Consider the following 20,621-nt stretch of genomic DNA (forward strand, 5'->3'; position numbering starts at 1 on the left):
CCAAAAATATTTTCCAAGTAACCATGCTTCATCATAAAATTCTGATTCTTCTTTATCCTTTGGATTGTAAGATTTAGAATCATTCAGAATCTCAAACTAAAACTTAGATGTCTCCAAGGAAAATATCATATCATTTTTATTATCCAAACACTTGAGACTACCATAATCAAAAGAATTTCTAGCCTCCATGGTGCTCTCAACATGCAAATTTACTTCTTCAAGGTGATGATAAATCTTGACTAAGATAACTTTGTCACCCTTTTCTTTCATCAGATCTAAAAATCTTTCATTTAAAATAGGGGTATATATTTGATCAATACCTAAAATCTTGATAGAAGCATTACCATTAATTGGAAAAGACAAGTATGAGCCTCTCTGGTAAAGTGGGCTATGTTTTGCAAGGCTGAACCAAAACCAAGACCTCCTAGAAATCACTTCATGTTTGAATGCCACACTAATATAGTGCTAGAAATTAGTTAGCCAACAACATTTTCCAAACAACCAAGCCTCATCATAGACCTCTAATTTTTTGGAATTCATTTGCACATTACTTCTCATGTATTTAACCTTTCTTTGTTGAAGAGAAAAATAATCACAAACTTTTGGAAAAGATGGTGCAACATATTCACACTCATAACTTTCAACTTGATCATTTAGTATAGAAATTTTAGACTATACATCAAGACTAAAATGTCATGAGTCTTCTTCACACATTGGGTCAATTCAAATTGAAACAACTTTATCATGCTTTGTAGCTATCAAGTTTGAAAAATCTTTATCTAAATCTAAAACTTCAATACTTGAATTAGTTGTAGAAGACTTAAATTCAGTCGAAACCAAAGATTGATTAACTTCCATTTCATCACAAAGGACAATGTAATCTAACTCTTCATCATCTTCGTAATGCAACACTTCGTATGCCACTAAAGATCTTTGTACACAATCTTCTCTTGCATATTTTTCTTCAACTAAAATTCCAAACTTAGTGAAAGAATTATCAATAAATGTTTTAGCCTTTCCATCAATACAAATTTCTTCTAGAATACTCAAATTTGCATGGTCTTCAGAACAAAATGATTCTAATATAGGATCGTTACAAACTTTTGAAAATTGAAAATCATTTCTGCTATAATCTTCAACAAAATTGAACTTTTCATATTCTGAAAGTGCATTAATCATAGAATGATTTTCAAAAGACACCTCATGCAAAAGATTATCTCTATTTTCATCAAATCTGAAACTTTCATTATTGGGAGCAAAATAAAGCATGGTCAAATTTTCATTTTCTATGGTGCTTACCAATTCCTTGCCATTGTCAAGGATGCCTTTCTCCATGGAAAAATTTTCTTCCAGAAACTGTAGTATTTCTTTTTCTCCAAGAACCAAGCAATTGACTATTGGTTCTTCTTTTTCTAATTTTTCTTTAGGTAAACTTGTTGAGACATACTTCCCTTTTCTTTGGTCTTCAACCTTAATGTATCTTTGGATCACACACTTTAACTAGTAGAGAAAATTGATGATCTTCTGAAGGATTTAGTCCTTTTATTTCAGCTTTAGTAATACTTTGTTTAAATGCAGTCCAAAGGAATTGTAGGTTAGGATCATTCTCAGCATTTATTTCTTCAAATGTGGGTTTCCTTTTGTTTTTCTTTCTTGGTTGAACTTCTTGCTCACTCAAGACTGAAAAATTATAGGAAACAAAATTAGGTGGGACTTCTGAAACCACTTCATCATCCACCTTTAATTCATTGCTCAACTGCAACATCCTTTCCTCACAATGCTGCAATAACTTCTTTTTTACCTCCAACTCTTTCATCTTGTGATATCTAGAATGAACACTTCTCCATAAAAGAACTGGTGCATGATCTTCTTTAATGCTCAAATTCTTTTTTCTTCTGTGAGTAATGCTTTCTCTAAAAGCATTAAAAAAATAACATAATATTGGATCATGTGTTTGATGAAGTTCAATCAAAGAAGGATCTGGCCCTCTTCCTTTCACAACTTTAATGGCATGATCTTTTGATAACAGAATCACCAATCTCCTACACAGAGAAATAATAATAATTCTAAAAATGAAAACACCGAACTCCTCAACCAAAAATTATAAGAATCAATAACAAAATCAACAATCTCTACATAGTAGAGATAATAATAAAACTAAGGAAACAATCTTCAACACTAATCTTCTTTTCCACTTCCCTAGTAGAGTCGCCAAAAATCTGTTGGTAAACAAATTGTTCTTTCCAATGTAACTCTTAAATGCTTGAACTTGTGTGAAACAATTTGATACCAATAGTTGGATAATCTATCATGAGGTTGATAGATTTCTTTTGAATTAAAAGGTACAACTCCCATATCAATGATATTCAATGAATCTTGTTTTATTCCTAAACTAACTGGTTACATTCTTAACCTAAGAATGAAAGAGGAAAACTAAGCCATCCCTAGACAAAATTAACTCAGGTAGAGAATTCAATTCTATGCTTAGCTGACTCCTGGAATTCACACTTCCTATGACTCCCCAACATTGATAATGCAATGTGAATGCTATGTATGAAAATGCAGTACAATATAAAATGAAAGAGAAAATTAAATAATCCCAATTCTTGTAATAGGAATGTCTACAAATACTCCAATTTACAACCCATTCATTATTCAACACAAGATGCAAGGTGATGCCAAAATTGAAAATAACAATACTCTAATTGATTATAATCAAAGGAGAAATAACTAAATGCTTTGATTTGGAATAAAACCCCTGTTACCTTGAACATCACAAATAAGAATGCTCAAATTTTATTTGCTCACAGCTTATGCTAAATCTATTACAAAAACTCAAACTCTTAACATACATAATGAAAATGCAGAAAAATACACTAAGTTCCTTACCCCTACTCTAGCTCTCTATCTCTCATAGAAAAGAAAAACCCTTTGCAAATGAAAAGGTTTTATGATAAATACATTCTCCAGCAACTGTTTGGTTTCTTGACTTTTTAGTTCTATAACTGATTCTTGTCTCTTTGACTTCTCATCTTCTTCCTTTTGAAAACTGATATTCTTATTAACTTTAAAGATAATAATGATATATCTTAGCATATTTAAATTATATTTTAACAATGCACATTTAAATATGTTAAATCAAAATTTTTTCCTCTGTTGAACAGATAGAAAAATAATACTACTACTAGTAAAAATGGGTCATGTTTCGAGGGGCATATCTTTTTCTTCCATTGTTGGATAGCTCAATTTTAGATATGTTTTTTCAAACCTAATTTTCTACATTCTAATTGAAGCAATTGGAAAAATAATCATCAAGTCAAAAAATATGAGCTACTAAATGCTGGTCTATGTGACTATTACAAAATTAGAATTGATAAAATAAAGTTTCCAGCCATTCTTCTTTCACATTCTTTGTAACCTAGATGTCTTCAATTTTCTATTATGTTCTTCCATGCTTACCATATTGATTCTCTACTAAATTTTGGGAGTAATTCTTTGGAGTGCTTGTGGTGGAAAATCTTGAATGGAGGTCGAAAAGTGTACCAAGTTCTTAGATTTCTAGTAATAGCTACACTTTGAAAATAATTAACACATAATACTTCTTCTTTGTTATCATGCCATTGGTTACATAACACTCAAAATCATTCTTTACAGAAATCTAATTTTTTTCTTCTCCCTTTTGTGGAAAAATCCAACTTGACTATGAAAGGCATAGTAGAAAATGAATTTTCCACTTCATATTTAATGTCATGTTGATGTCCAAATCTTTGAGAAATAAATCATTATGAGATTATCATTCTTTGTTTAATCAATTAAGAGCTCTTTTCCAGCTCTCTATTATGGATTTGATGCTTGGTGAAAATTCTATTTTTGAGTGCAAAAAGTGCACCTAATCTTCAATTTTCCACTTCCATGTAGTGGACACAATTTTGATGTAGATTGATTCATAAATTACTTTTCTAGATTGATCTTGATACTAGATCCCATATATCTTCATTTTAGATTAAGATTTACCTTTTCTCTCCTCATGTGAAAAACTTAACTTTGACTAGGAAAGGTGTAGCAAAAAATGAATTTTCTGCTATGCTTTTCCTTTTGGTGGAAAATGAAACATTTGCTTCTCCAATGAAAAATTTGAAAATGACTATGAAAGGCGTAGCGAAAAATGGGTTTTCTGCTACACATTTTTCCCTTTTGGTGGAAAATGAAACATTTGCTTCTCCAATGGAAAATCTGAAAATGATTGTGAAAGGCGTAGTGTAAAATGAGTTTTCCACTATGCATTTTTCCTTTTGGTGGAAAATGAAAATTTTGCTTCTCCAATGGAAAATCTAAAAATGACTGTGAAAGGTGTAGTAGGAAATGAGTTTTCTACTACGTATTTTTCCTTTGATGGAAAATCCTAAGTTGACTACTCCATTGTAGAAAATTCAAGAAGTGCTTCTCGATGGCAGAAAAATGAACTTTGACTTTCATTTTGCTTCTACATCTACATATCTAGACTTAGAAACAATTCAATCCTTCATAGAAACTTTCTTAGAATGAAGGAATACATTAGCAAAAATTTATCATGGTTGACAACTTAAAAGTTTTAAAAATTGGGGTACTTTTATTGTGCCTATAGTTACCTTCCCATGCCAGTAAGCATACCATTAAATTTTAGAAGGCAGTTATAAGGGAAGATATCCTACTTTCATCCTCCAAAACAATGTTCATGAAATGAAGAGTCTACTTTTACAATACAATGCACCAAGGTATGGAGGGAAGGTTTACCCTTACAAGGGAATATTCAATAACACAAAGAAGGGTTGCATCCTTTCAACTAACATGGAAAGACATCACACTTCTTCCTTGAATCCAAAGAGTATCAAACCTACAACAAGAATACAAAACCAAGAACCATGGAGGCTTGCCTCCCAACCTAGGCTTTCAAAGAAGCCACCCACTGAGCTGGGGAAATAAGGCCCAAATAGGTTACACTCAAGAATAACAATGTAGAAAATAGGACATTTCAACACATATAAACTCCCTTCAAGGTTTTAACACAATGATTCACCATTGGAATCATGAAACAATGGGTAAATATGGGTTCTCCAAAGAGGAGAATGTCATATCCATATTCATATACACATATACATTTACAATTGCATAATGCCTCTTCTAGGCTATCAAAATACATCTTACTCATAATACGAAGGCCTCTTCAAGGCTATCAAATATTTCCTTCTCATCACAATGATATGCTTATACCTCCCATAATGACAACAAGACATATGGCTTCAATGGAGCCCATACTCCATGAACAACAAAACCCTCTCCAAGAGGAAGACCTCTCAACTTCAATGTTGTGTCCAGCTAACCCCTTCACCTAAGTCATCTCTTCCCTCCCAAGGGTGAGTGAAGTCTTCCCACCCATAAAAATTCATACACAAAGACAAGGAAAAAAAAAAAAAAAATCTATAAGAGAATCCATCACAACAATGACACATATCCAACAATCTCAACACAAACACATGACATGAATTTTAACACAACATGAATGAGAACATCATTGAGCAAGTGCAATGAAAGTTGTGGCATGGACACCAACCTTGGTCCAAGATAAAGGCAAAAATAAGATTTTTTGCAGAGTTTCCTCCTCCTTTGTCCTTCCTCCTTCCAAACCTTAATTGTCTCTAAACTTAGAGAGTGGGTGAACACTTCACTAGTTTGTCCAAGTCCACTAAAAAGGCTCACCCACTATCTCTTTTTAGCAAAAACATCAAGCCACTATCTCTTACAACTTTGTCCCTATCGAATTTTTTACTTTTGACTAAGAGGAAATATGGGAATGAATTTATGGGATGACTCAATTTTCGAATTGATGGAAGAATGCATTGATTAAGGGGTCCCCTAGGCTAGCTAAGTAATAAAATGGTCAAATTTAGGCGCCTAACATGTTATGCTAACATATGGGTAGCTTATTTTCACAAAAATAACACTTTGGGACTATATATGGACCCTCTAAAATCCTTATCAAGTTTGAATTCGAGTTTCCCTTGATGATGACCCATCCTACCCTTTAGCCAAGTGGTTTTACTTAATCTTATGAAAGATAATTAGTTTAAGGTTAAGCGTACCCATTACCAAAACCCTAGGTGACATGTCATCAACATAAATAATTACAAGTGTCAAGTGACACATTAAAACACATTACAAATCAAAATGACATGTCCCTACTTATTCATGAATTAAAACTTATTACAGACATGCAAACTCATTATTACAAAATAAACACATCACAAAGAGGCTTTTGAATCTTCCAAAGATTCACCTTGGCTATATTGTGTCCTCAAAAGTTTGGAACTTGTTTCCCTGATTAAATTCTATGATTCAATTGCCTACACACTAAACTTGAACATTAGTAGCCCAATGAAAGAAAATCATATAAAATGCATGTATATAGCTGCATGAAAAATTTCATACTAAATAATTCATATTAACATACTCAATTGTCATAATCAACTTTTATTTCTCAATCATTTTCATATAAAGTATTTTAAATGTTAAAATGCCAAAATCTACATACCAACATTAATTATTCGATCAAATGATCCAACTAGCATTCTGAACCACATCATAATCCATTTCCTATCATAATGATGAAATGTTGAATCTGTACTGCTAAATCAGCCAACATGAAAATTAGTTTTGATTACATGCCTTAGATCAAAATCATTAAAATGTAATCATCACACTAGTATTGTTTGATTCAATTAAATATAGTTTGATTACTAACACTATTTCATTATCATTATGAGATATTACATTATAATGCATATGTCTCTAAAATCACAAATGTCAGGAAATTAGGATGTTTTCAAAATCATGTCTGCATAGGTTCAAAATTAGTCATTAGGTAAACCCATTATATTTGTTAGTCAATATATTATATCTTCATATTAATCATCATCCACTATAGCCTATCCACATATTACTACTTACACGATAATTTTCTTATTATATTTACATCATGCCAAGCTCTACCGAGTAGGCCTTTATCTAAATTGATATCAAATTATGTCTATAATTATTATTAATACTCACAAGAGTAGGTTTTAATTCATCTTTTCACAATAACCGGCTAAATCAATTATCCTAATAGATCATAACATACTATGAACCCATCGACATAGTTTCTAAGTTATAACATCTCAAGTCTTTATTCCATACGGTCTTAACTTACCAAACTGATAAAATTTTGAATACGATACTTAGTGTAATAATGACTAAAATGTATATCACTCTCAATAAGATCGCAGGTCCAATATTAATAAGAAGAATTCTAATCATGGTATACCTAACTCCTAGAACCTACTTATCATCATTCTATCATAAGGTGTATATTAACAGTCTATAATTCACATATAAGAGACAAAGACATGACATCTCACCTCCTTATGTTTCCTAGTTTTGATCATGTTCATGTTATTTAGGATTCATAAAATGGTACTAGGGAAGGGCCTTACATATGTTAATCCTTCTACCAACTTTTCAATTTCTAACTCAATCCATATCTTCTATTCTATTTTTCTGGTGCTCTGTCTTCAATAGAAAAATGCTTAATTCAAATAGGATGAATTACACACAATGATTGACTTCATTCACTCATCAGGTGCATCAAAATATTATTCTTCTAAATTCATATGTGAACTTGATGAATCATTTTCCTTCAAAAATACTTGAATTCTTCAACATGCTCTTTAAGTGCTTTTTTTTTATTGCTATTGCTACTATCATTCCTTCTATTATTTTTGTTGTTGTTTCTTCTATAGTTTGGGTTTCTATTGATGTTCCTCAAATCAATTCTTAAAAATCTTGCAACGTGACCAAAATTATTATGTAACTGATATATAGGTGTACTCCTCTAATTACATCAATTCTGATTGATTGGTGCTTTGCAATTCCTCACAATGTTTCAAAGTTATTGTACTTGTAACACATAATATTTCTCCTTGTCCCATTAGCTCTTTCTCCATCATTATATTTTCTTGAGGATCTCCTTATTTAATTTCCTCCATGGTTAGTATCCATAATCATTCTACTATTTTTGTTATCACTATTAAAGTTAGATTTCCTATAATCAACTGCTTTATGTCTAAAACCATGACAATTATAGCAATAGAAATTAGTAATAGGTTTGAAAGACTTACCTGTGAAATCTCTCTTCATTTGATCATCTTCATTACAAAATGTATGCAAGAAGAGTCCACTACCCAAACATGCAAATAAACAATGTAGTGCCTTTATATAATAGAGATAGATACAATAAACTTTTTAGTACTAACTTCTCTACTTCAAATATCTATGATCTTCATCAGAATTCACATCACATAGCTTTCACATATTTTCACATATTTCATACATAGTTCACATTAGCACACATAACTTCACAATTGTGATATCTTACTTATACCTTTCCTTTTTACAAAACTCTATTTGGCCTTAATGCTTTCACATGTTTGACTAAATATAAAATTAGCTCATGGTACTTAGGGTTAGTATATAGGATGTCATCCCTAATTAGTTAAGTGACTTTTTTTCCCCAATATAATTCCTCAACTTGTAATTACCACTTTTCTTCCATGATCTTCTACTATGTTTTCTACCTTTAGTGGTAAATCTATCATAACTAATTCTATACAGACTCATGCACTTACATATATCATCCTGAAACTCCCTTGTACCTATCCTTGACCACATATGTTCCAAATGCCATTATCTTAACCATACATAATGAAAGTTTTGTTGTGCTAATAAAAAAATTGTCTTAGACAATTTGTTGTCTCTGACATAGTATCTGGATCCCTAATATCCTCATACTCAAAGTACTCTTCCAATTCATTAATACAATCAATCAAATCATTTGGTTTCAGATTTCCTAAAAATACACCCACATCAATTGTAGGTCTTTTCCCAAACTTAGTAATGGCCCTAAAAAGCCTCTCCTCTACCTGATTCAGAACTTCTTGTAAAAACTAACTAGACCATGAAATGATCTCACCTCAGTAGAAAACATTGGAATAGGCCATTCCAAGATGGATTTTACCTTCTCTAGATCCATTTTGAGACCTTCAGGTGATACAACAAACCCCAAGTAGACTAACTCTTTTTTAGCAAAGCTACACTTCTTTAGATTAATTAATAGTTTCTCTTCCCTTAACCTTTCAAGGACACTACAAATATGCAATAAATGTTCTTCCAAAGTCTTTCTGAAAATTAAAATATCATCCAAATAGACAATAACAAATTTTCCCAAGAACTTCTTAAGTACCTCATTCATAAGCCGCATGAAGGTGCTTGGGGCGTTCGTCAATCCAAAGGGCATGAATAGCCACTCATAAAGACCCTCCTTGGTCTTGAAGGCAATTTTCCACTCATCTTCTTCTTGAATCTATATCTGGTGATAGCCACTCTTGAGATCTATCTTTGTGAAGTATTGAGCTCCACTCAAGCAGTCCATAAGATCATCCATTCTTAGCAAAGGAAACCAATACTTGATGGTTATCCTATTTATAGCTCAAGAGTCTATATACATTCTCCACTCTCCATCCTTCTTTGGTGCTAGTAGAATAGGTACTGCACATGGACTCAAGCTCTCTCAAATCAAACCCTTCTTCAATACCTCCTAAACCTATCTATTTAGCTCCTTAGTTTCATTAGGAGTCATCCTATGAGCCACCTTGTTAGGAAAACTAGCTCCAAGGATTAAATCTATCTGATGACTAATTTGCCTTACTAGTGGCAGTGCATCTGGAACATTATCAAAAATGATATCTCCAAACTCACTTAATAAATCTGAAACTTTAACTGGTATTTCACTACTACCTTCCTTATCTTTTCTAGGAATCAAAGCATAGCACATACACTGATGTTTCATGCCATCTAAAAGTTTTCTTCCATCAAAAAGATAGATCCTAGCACTACTGCATACCTTTTCACCTTCCTTTACCATGGGCTTCAATTTGTGGCAAACTCCATCCTTTGTTAGAGAGTATTTGTTTACATGACCATCATGTACTGCATGCTTGTCAAACTGTCATGGTCTTCCCAACAATAGATGGCAGACATCCATTAGAATAATATCACAAAGAACTTCATCATGGTAACTCCCAATTTTGAACTTCACTAAACATTGTTCACTTACCAGGACCTTATGATCATCCTTCACCCATTGAGGTGGAAGCTTGTGGTGAAGATGAAGATGATTGTATATCTTTCTTTTGGCATCAAAGTGTGGGACACAATCTTCTATCTACCAAGGGAGTCTGATGCAGGAGCATCTTGTATGGGGAATTTTATATTTAAAAAATAAATAAATAAATAAATAAAATTGAAGAGAGAGAAAGTGACAAAAATAGAAAGAAAATAATAAAAAATTGAAAAATAGGAATAAAGGAGAAAAGAGGAATTTCTGTTTTCAAGGTGCATAGGTGGCATAAATAGAAAAATAATAAAAATAGTTGTTATTGCATTAATCGAGGTGTGTAGGTGGCATCTTAAGAAGTTTGTGGAAAGTTCCTTATATCATGCATTTAATATTTGTTATGATTTGTAAAGAAAATGTAATTGGGCCACATGGTGGTGCTTAGTTGTATTTAGGTGGAAATTCTAGAAAGTTGTAGATATTGTAGAAGGTTGTAGGTGGAATTCTAGAAGGTTGTGGATATTCTAGAATGTTGTGGATAAATCATGCATTGGGTGGTAAGTGGCTATTTAAGGAAGGCTTATGTTCATTTGTAATCAAGCTCTTCAAATGTAATCTCTTGTAAGGAAGCTCTCAAGGTGTAGCAAACAAGCTCCTTTGTTGTAAGCTCTTCTAATTGGAAGCCTTTAGTGAGGAATCTCTCTTATATTATAAGAGTTTAGAGTTGTTCCATTTGGAGAATATTGTAATGAATTTCAAGTATTAATGGATGCTTTATGAAGCATTTTTTTCATCTCTTTGTCTCCATCTTGTTGTGATTTTGGTTGTGCATTTGTAAGGGTAGTGTGGCCCTACATCAGTGGTATCAAAGTGAGAGTTCCTGAGCATGCAGATAGATCACCAAATGGGAGGTAGTTTGCACCAGGACCTTGAGTTGGGTGAAGTTTATCAAGAAGCTCTTGATTGTGTAGACAGATTGCTGACTATGAGGTAGTTTGCACAAGGTTCTTGTGTTGCACTAGATTTGTCTTCTAAAGACTTGATTATGGAGAAGAGAAAGAAGAAGATGACTTTTGTGATTGGATGGATTCTGAGCATTCCTTGACTAGAGAAAATTAGGGCAAGAAATCAAGAGTCATTGATAGTTGATTTGCAGAAGCAAGTGAATGAATTAGAAGCTGAGTTATGGAAACAAAGAGCATGTCACCAGAAAAGAGATGTTGATAATTCCTTGGATGCAGAAAAGAAAGAAGATCCAGTGGAGTATCAGACATGTGGTACAAAAGAAGAGCAAGAGGATGAAGAGGAAATTATTTGCAAACGTAAAGTTGAAGAAGATGAAAGAGAGCAGGAAGAGCATGGAGATGACAAGATTTATGAACCTAAATTAGATCAAGATGATTTGAAGATTGCAGCAATGGAGGAAAAATATAGTGCCTTAGTTGGAGATCAAGAAAGTGAAGTAGTTACATGCATTGTTGACAACATGAAAGAGGCAATCGAAGATGAATATGTCAAAGAGGTAAATTCGTATGAATCATGGTATGTTGAATTTGAGATGAGTTTAAAAGATATTGATGATGGTTTGCATGAGGATCTTGTTGCTAGGTTTATTATAGGTGTGATTAATTCAACAAGATTGAATGAGGATGAGATTTATACTTGGACAGAGTTCATTGCAAAGGAGAAATTTCAGCAATAGACACTTGTTCCGACTAGATGTTAGAAAAGAAGAAAGAAAGAAATATATCGACATCGGATACTTGTTCCAGCTATGTGTTGGATGAAGAGAAAAAAAAAAAAATGTCAATAGTGACTACTTCATTTTGTGAATCCATACTCACAAAATTTTTTCTACCATGGGAGTCAGATGTAGGAGCATCATGCATCAGAAAAAAAAATGTGGAAGATTTGCATGTTGGTTTTCTTGTCCCTATTGAGGTGGAAGCTTGTGGTGAAGATGAAGATGGTTGTATATCTTTCTTTTGACATCAAAGTGTGGGACACACTTTTCTATCTACCAGGGGAGTTTGATGTAGGAGCATCTTGTATGGGAAATTTTATATTTTAAAAATAAAAAATAAAAAATAAAAAAATTGTGGAGGAGAGAGAAAGTGACGAAAATAGAAAGAAAATAATAAAAAATTGAAAAATAGGAAAAAAGGAGAAAAGAGGAATTTCTGTTTTCAAGGTGCATAGGTGGCATAAATAGAAAAATAATAAAAATAGTTGTTATTCCATTAATCGAGGCATGTAGGTGGCATCTTAAGAGGTTTTTGGAAAGTTCCTTAAATCATGCATATGATATTTGTTATGATCCATAAAGGAAATGTAATTGGGCCACATGGTGGTGCTTAGTTGTATTTAGGTGGAAATTCTAGAAAGTTGTAGATATTGTAGAAGGTTGTAGGTGGAATTCTAGAAGGTTGTGGATATTCTAAAATGTTGTGGATAAATCATGCATTGGGTGGTAAGTGGCTATTTAAGGAAGGCTTATGTTCATTTGTAATCAAGCTCTTCAAATGTAATCTCTTGTAAGGAAGCTCTCAAGTGTAGCGAACAAGCTCTTTGTTGTAAGATCTTCTAGTTGGAAGCCCTTAGTGAGGAATCTCTCTTATATTATAAGAGTTTGGAGTTGTTCCATTTGGAGAATATTGTAATGAATTTCAAGTATTAATGGATGCTTTATGAAGCATTTTTTTCATCTCTTTGTCTCCATCTTGTTGTGATTTTGGTTGTGTGTTTGTAAGGGTGGTCTGGCCCTACACCAGGTCTTCATTTGTACACTATGCCTTCCATTTCTGAGATATATGTTTCCATAAATGAAAAATCCAATGTATCTTACTTAGTCATACTTCCAAAAATATCTCCCTTTTGCATTGATGGAAACATATGGGAAAATTGGCTAAGTCCAAAACTATTGAACACAAACTTTTTCAGAATTGGCTGTCAAAAGTTTAAAAAGTTTCAAAATTCAAAGTTACATTACAAAATTTGTGGAACATTAAATTTATAACCATATCTCCTTATAACTCCTATTATAATAGATAAGCTCCCCATTTCTTTATACATATCTTAAAATATACTATTTTCTATACAATTTTCCATACTTCTCTCCCCCTTTGACATCAATGACAAAGGTATCAATACATATTTACAAGTCAAAATTTGAGTTACCTCTTGTGGCCTAACTTGAGATCCTAGAGATGTAATGTGAAAAATCTATCTACAACCTCTCAAGATGTTTCTTCCATGTGTCCTTGAATGCCTCTGTAGTGCTTAAAAGTACACACAGTGCATATGATGCCACTTCAACTACATTCAAGTCAATATACACAAATTTCTCATAAGATGTCTTAGCAGCAAGACATTCTTCCAATTTCCTCTATAGAATACTGATCTTTGGGGATAGATTCTTTCTATGTACAGAGAATCTTTTAATTACCCTTTCTTTTTTTTGTTCACTAATCTTGATGGCATCATGAAATCTCTGCAACTCATCTTCAATAGCTTCAATATTTATATTAGGTTGCTACAATATGTTAGTGAGTGTTTGAAGCTCACTCATCCATACTAAGATTTTATTATTAACATATTTCAAATAGTTATAGGACATAATACATTGTCCATATAACTTCTTCCCTTATTCCAAACAACTTCTTAACTACTTTACACAAACATCCAGTGTTTGCAAATTATTGTACACATTTCTATAGACTGTGTCAAATAGTTGTGCATCATGCTTTGTCTATACTAGAATTAGTGAAACATCTGATAGTGTGGAAAATTATTCATCAACTAGTTTCACCATATCCTTTTCCATCTTCTGCAAATTAGGTTCTATTGCCTTTGAAGTCACTACATTATGGATTCTCTCCAAAACTTCTATCAAGGTTCTCTCCAATGTCTTGTTCTTCTATAGTAATTTTCTCAAAGAAGATATAAGACCTTTCTAGTCATCATCATCATCAGATGCTATTAGTCATGTGGGAATCAATGGTTGTTTAGCTATCATAGGTGTGCCAATTAGTACATATGCCCAATGCTAAAAGATTACCTTATCAACCTCTATCGTTACATGTTTGAGCTATGGCTGAAATGTGGTTTCTTGCATCACAAAATTTCAACTATGCTTCATTTTATCATCTACTTCCTTTTCTTTTCTCCTTTTATCTCCTTCTTCTCTTCTCTTCTCTTCTTCTATATTTCTTTCCTCCTCTTCTTCTTCCTTCATATTTTTCTCTATTTCTTTTTCTTCTTCTTTTGTCTTCCTTTCTTCCTCTTCTTTCTACTTCTCTTCCTCTTTTGATTTCTCTTCTTCTCTTCTCTCCTCTTCTTCTTTTGTTTTCTCTTTCTCTTCTTTCCTTCTCTTCTCCTCTTCTACATCTTCATCCTCATTAGAGTTATAGAATATTCAGTTATATTGCCAATAATGCAAGTGCCAAGATCCTTAAAAGGATCTTCCTTATCATCTACTATTATTTGGGTATTTTAAACTTGCATAGACTTAGTATCAATTGTCATAGGTGGAGGTGAGTTTGGTATATTTTTATCCTCTACCTCTATCACTGCTAGTGTTGGTGTGCTTGGTTCAACAAACATAGGGATTTCTCCCCTTGAGTTCACTTTTACTTTGGCAATACTAGGTATATAAGTCATTTATTTTACAATGGCCTCTTCAGTCTCCTTGTTTATCTCTTTATAATTTCCTTCCATCAAAAGAATAACTCTTCTTTTATTTCTCAGTAAGGGCTTAATGCCCTTCATTGTAAATTTTATGTTCTCATCACTATTGACTTCACAAAATTTCTAGATCAGATTTTGTCTAATACCATTGTCCTCATCAATAACTCTTCTTCTCCTATTTACTAGTCTATTATACAAGTCTTCTGATATCTTTTTCTGAATATATTGAAATCTTTTATTCCTTACAATCATATTTCCAACAACAACATTCTCTAATTGTAGTCTATCCATATTACTATACATGTTGTAATACTTATTCAATTGAAAGAAATTGTCATTACCAATAATTTAAACATTTAAAGTTTCTATCATGGGATTCTAGGACTTCTTCCTAGCTGATGTCCTTACTTCTCCAACTACTTTTTTAGTTTTCTATATTCTATTTTCTCTTCTTCTTCAAACTCTGACCCAACCATCTGTAAAGATATTAACCTTTTCCTGGGTCCGCTTTCTTGTTGTTTAACTCTCTTTCTAATAGGGGACTCGGTAAGTTCATTTTTTACTTTAGAATGTCTGTTTGATTTCCTTGTGCTTGGAGAAATAACTTATTTTCCTTCTACTATCTATCTTATCCTTCTTCAAGCTCCTTGGATATTTGTACAACAATGGGTTGTAATTTTACTACTACAACATAAGGAACAATAGGTATCTAGGTAGATGGTCCAACTATTGTGACTCCTTTTGAGGGTCCTTCTATAGCAAGGGGTGTGGCTGTCAACCCCTCAGTTTGTCCATATTCCTTCATTTCCAAGGAAATCCCTTTAACTTCATTAAAAATTTCCTTGGTCTTACCAGATTCCTTCAAGATAGCTACTATATTTTTATCTACCTTTTTCTTAATGTCCTTTATATAATGTTCACTATGAATTTCTTACATCTTCTCATCATAAGTACCTCATATAGGGAAATCCTTATCCCTATTAGACTCTAGGATGATCTTCACATACCCTTCAATTATGTCTTCACTTATTTCATAACCCATGGTGTCTATGAATTTGAATCTTAGTTCCATTGCCTCCATACAAGTAACATATCTTTCAACCATGAAACATATATCATTTTTATATTTCCCAACCAATGAAGGTGGGATTATAGCTCTTTGCATCATTTCTGATTGGAAGCTCTTCATCATCCTTATTATATCAACTATTACCTTTTCTTCTAATTTCTTTCTATCATAGTGTGGCACCAAGTTCATGGTACACTAATTATTTTCCCATTCCCTATTTGGCATACCATTGAATTGTTTGATTACCTAAATAAATAAATGTTTCAGTAGGGCTTCAAATATGAACACCACATTATTTGTTCTCTTCATCTTCTCAATGTTGTCCAAAAGTTGTTGCTTCACTATCTCACAGATGTTCACCTTTTCTCTCTGTTTTGTCATTTAGTATGCTACATGGATAAATCAAGCATGTACATAATTGATTCTTGAACTATGGTTCAATTTGTATCCATTAATCTTACTGATTAATCTTACACCTATTTCAACTACAAGGTCAATTCTCATATTCCTTCCATCAAACTTGGTTTTCAGATTGGTCTCTACCAATTTCTTCACATTTTTCGCATTTACTAGATTACTGCCTTCATTGGATAAATGATTGACCTTGTGGATCATATCATTGTCAATCATGACAGGGATGTCTCCTACCTAGAACATTCCTTCATGTATTCTTCTTAAAATGATTCTTCTCCATTCATGGTTATCAAACTCCATATAGAACATATAATTCATAATGTTCAAGTCCTTCAAGTCCATAAACTCTTGTTTCAAGGATAGGTCTCCATTGAGAGAAAGATCTATATCCTTATGAATTTCACTATCACCAATGGTATCAAATTTATAGTTTATATACAATCTAATATCTTCTACATGTATTGAGTTCTCTTAGATTTGTGAAAATGCTCCTAAAGGATCATTTATTAAAGATACAATTGGGTTCTTCTTGAATTTATACCTTGGCCTCTCATTTACACCACATACAATGGGATTTTCAATCTTTAACTAATTCAAAGACTTCAAAAAATTTGTAAAATACTTGATAATCATGTAACTAGGGATTTTTGGATTTTGTGCTTGTAGATTATTCAAATTTTCCTTTACTTTATTGTCAAATCAATCTCAATTGCGTCTTAATTCTTGACATGATTGAATGGTATTCACAATCTTGTTCACATCCTTTAAATCCTTTCAAATTGAACTTCACATTTATTGCATAACTACTCAATTCATAAAAGCGGCTATCTATTAACCATTAAACTTGTTTTAATTCGTATGACCTCATATGATATCCAAATGACTTATGCTCGTAATCAAATCCTCCTTACCATCTATTAATCCTTTTACCAACTTCACAAACTCTAACTCAATCTCTAACTTTTGTTCTATCTTTCCAGTGCTTTGTCTTCAATAGGAAAATGCTTAATTCAAATAAGATGAATCACACATAATAAATGACTTCAATCTTGCATTAGGTACATTGAAATACCATCATTCTAAAACCACATGTGAACTCGATGGAACATTTTCCTTCAAAAATATTTCCTTGAATTCTTCAACATGCTCTTTGAGTCTTTCTTTCTAACTGCTATTGCTACTATCATTCCTTCGATCATTTTTGTTATTGTTTCTTGTGTAGTTTGGGTTCTTGTTAATGTTCCTCATATCTATTCTACAAAATCTTGTAATGTGATCAAAGTTATTACGTAACTAACATATAGGTGTGCTCCTTATTTGATTAGGTATATTATGATTGACTGCTACTTTGCAATTCCTCACAATGTGTCCAAGGTTATTGCAGTTGTAACCCACAATATTTCTCCTTGTCCCATTAACTCTTTCTCCATCATTAGATTTTTCTTGAGGATCTCCTTATTTCATTTCATGCATGGTCAGTATCCCTAAACATTATACTATTTCCATTATTACTATCAAATTAGGTCTCCTATAACGAACTACTTTATGTCCAAAACCATGACAATTATTACAATTAAAATTACTAATAGTTTGCAATGTCTCTTCATATGACCATCTTCATTACATGTAAAGAATCTACTTTTGAATTCATATCTTACTTCTTTGGGTGGTTTAAGTTGCTCTATTTGTTTAGGTTCATCAAATTTCCTAGGTTGACTTACTTGCCTAACTTCTTTAAGAACTTCATTAGATTTACTTGGCTCAATTTCATTCTAATTATTCTTAGGTTTAGGGGTTTCAAAATTTGGATCTAGTTATTTTCTAGCATCAAATTTCTTTGCTAATTTTTCAATAAGATATCCAAGACCTATATTATCATAAGAAAATCTTGGATAAAATAGGTTTTCATCAATTTTCTCACTATTGGAATATAACTTCTCTAACTGTTCCTCAACTTGAGTTAATTATCCTTTCACAATAGTTTTTTACTTATCTAATTATACATGCTCTATTTTGATTGAATCTAATTTAGATGCCACTTAAGTCAAATGGGATCTTAGATCTGCATTCTTAGATTTTAGATTTGATTCAATCTTTCTATCATATTTCTTCAAGCTTAACTTTAGTTCAACAATCTTCAATTCATGCTTCAAAATATTATTTTCATTCTTTATGGTTGCTACCTCATCACTCTTACTAGTCTTCTCTCTGGGTTATTTTTTAGATTTGAGGTGGTCATCTTATCTTTTTGTTTTCCAATGTAATCTTTTGCATCTTCATGCCTTTCTTTCAAGTTGTCTCTTTCTTCAGTAAGAAAATCAATCTGTTCAAGGGATTCTTCAAGATTCATTTTTAACTATTCCTTATCCATTGGGATCTTACTCAAGCTATTAAGCCTCTTTTGAGTAACTAAGCTTTGATACCAATTGTTAGAAATAGATAATACTAAAGAGATAGGGGTGGTGGGGGGTGGTGAATCTAGCCCACAACTAAATATTGTAAATGACTTTATAAAATGCATATGAAAGTAAACTAACGATGCTAAACAATATGTAAATTCATACATAAAGAGAACACATAAGACCATATTTTGTTAACTAGGAAAACCCTAGCCAAGGAAAAACCCCTATGGAGATGGTACCCACAAAATGATCCACTAAAAAAAAAATCCTATTAATGATATTGACCCTATTAGGAATCTATGAAATACATATAGTACCTCAATCCTTGTTAGAATACTATGCCTTGTTAAAAACCTCAACTCTTTTAGGAGTTAATTTAACCCTATTAGGAGTTGGTATTACAAAATGTATGCAAGAAGAGCCCATTGCCCAAACATTCAATTATACAATATAGTACCTTTATACAAAAGATATAGATACACTAGCCTTTTTACTACTAGCTATTGTACTTCTTATATATATGATCTTACATCATAATTTACATCACATAGCTTTTACATATGTTCACATATTACATACATAGTTCAGATTAGTACACATAACTTCGCAAGTTATAATTTCTTACTTATACCTTTCCTTTGTACAAAAATTTGTCTAATAAACCTTAATGCTTTCACATGTTTGACTAAATACAAAATTAGTTCATGCTAACCTAGGGTTAGTGTCTATGATGTTATCCCTAATTAGTTAAGAAATTATTTTGTTCCCAAAATAATTCTTAAACCCATAATTTCCACTTCTCTTACATGCTCTGTTCTGCTCTATTTGCTACCTTTACTAGTAAATTTGTCATAATTAATTATGTATAGACTCGTACACTTATGTACATCATCTTGACACTCCCTTCTACCTATCCTTGACTGCACATGTTCCAAATGTCATTTTTTTAGCCGTACACAATGGAAGTATTATTGTGTTGATAGAAAAATTATCTTAGATAATTTTTTGTGTCTAGCTGTAGGGTCTTTATTCGTACACTATGCCTTTCATTTATGAGATATATGCTTCCATAAATCAAAATCAAATGTATCTTACTTTGTCATATTATCAATAGAATATGTGAACACAAAGGAGAAAATAATTGATGTATTCACTAAGCAATTACCTATGGATTCATATGTGTATCTAAGAGGTAAGTTAGGGTTAATTCGCCCATTTGAAGAAAACTAAGAAGAGATGTAGAATTGCATAAATTGTTATGACTAGAATATCTTATAGATTGATGTAGGAGATGACACTTTAGGAGCTTCCTAAAGTTGGGAAAAGAAGGAAAAAATATGAGTTGATAAAGCCACAAGTGTTGGAAATATTCAAGATACGACAAGTTACTGAGAGGGGAGGGGTGAATCAGTAACTTCAAAAATTTAAAACAATTTATCACTTTAATCATATATACTATTCACCATTCATTCATCTAATCTACTGCATATATGAGAGATCAAACATCCATAACACATGTACATAGTGATTTGGTAACCCAGAAACCTTCCAAATAGAAAGTAAAACTAGGGTGGGGATAATACCCACAAAATGTCAATACTGCAATATAAAGTTGGCTTGTTAAGGCTTACATTGACCACTTCTAGTGATCTACCCTGTTAAGAGCACAAAAGACTGCTAGGTCAACCTTGTTAGAGGATTTACAAACATACACTGAAGTATGCACTCTATTAGGAGATTTATACAAAGACTGTTAAGTCTACCTTGTTAAAGGATTTACAAAAATGGTTCACCTGTTAGGATGAAATAGTGGATCTACTTACAAACTTGATTGTTGATTAGATCCTTGAAGTATAGATCACCT

Source organism: Cupressus sempervirens, chromosome 11, assembly GCF_028749045.1.
Source record: "Cupressus sempervirens isolate cs-2001-9-10 chromosome 11, ASM2874904v1, whole genome shotgun sequence".
Lineage (NCBI taxonomy): Eukaryota > Viridiplantae > Streptophyta > Pinopsida > Cupressales > Cupressaceae > Cupressus > Cupressus sempervirens.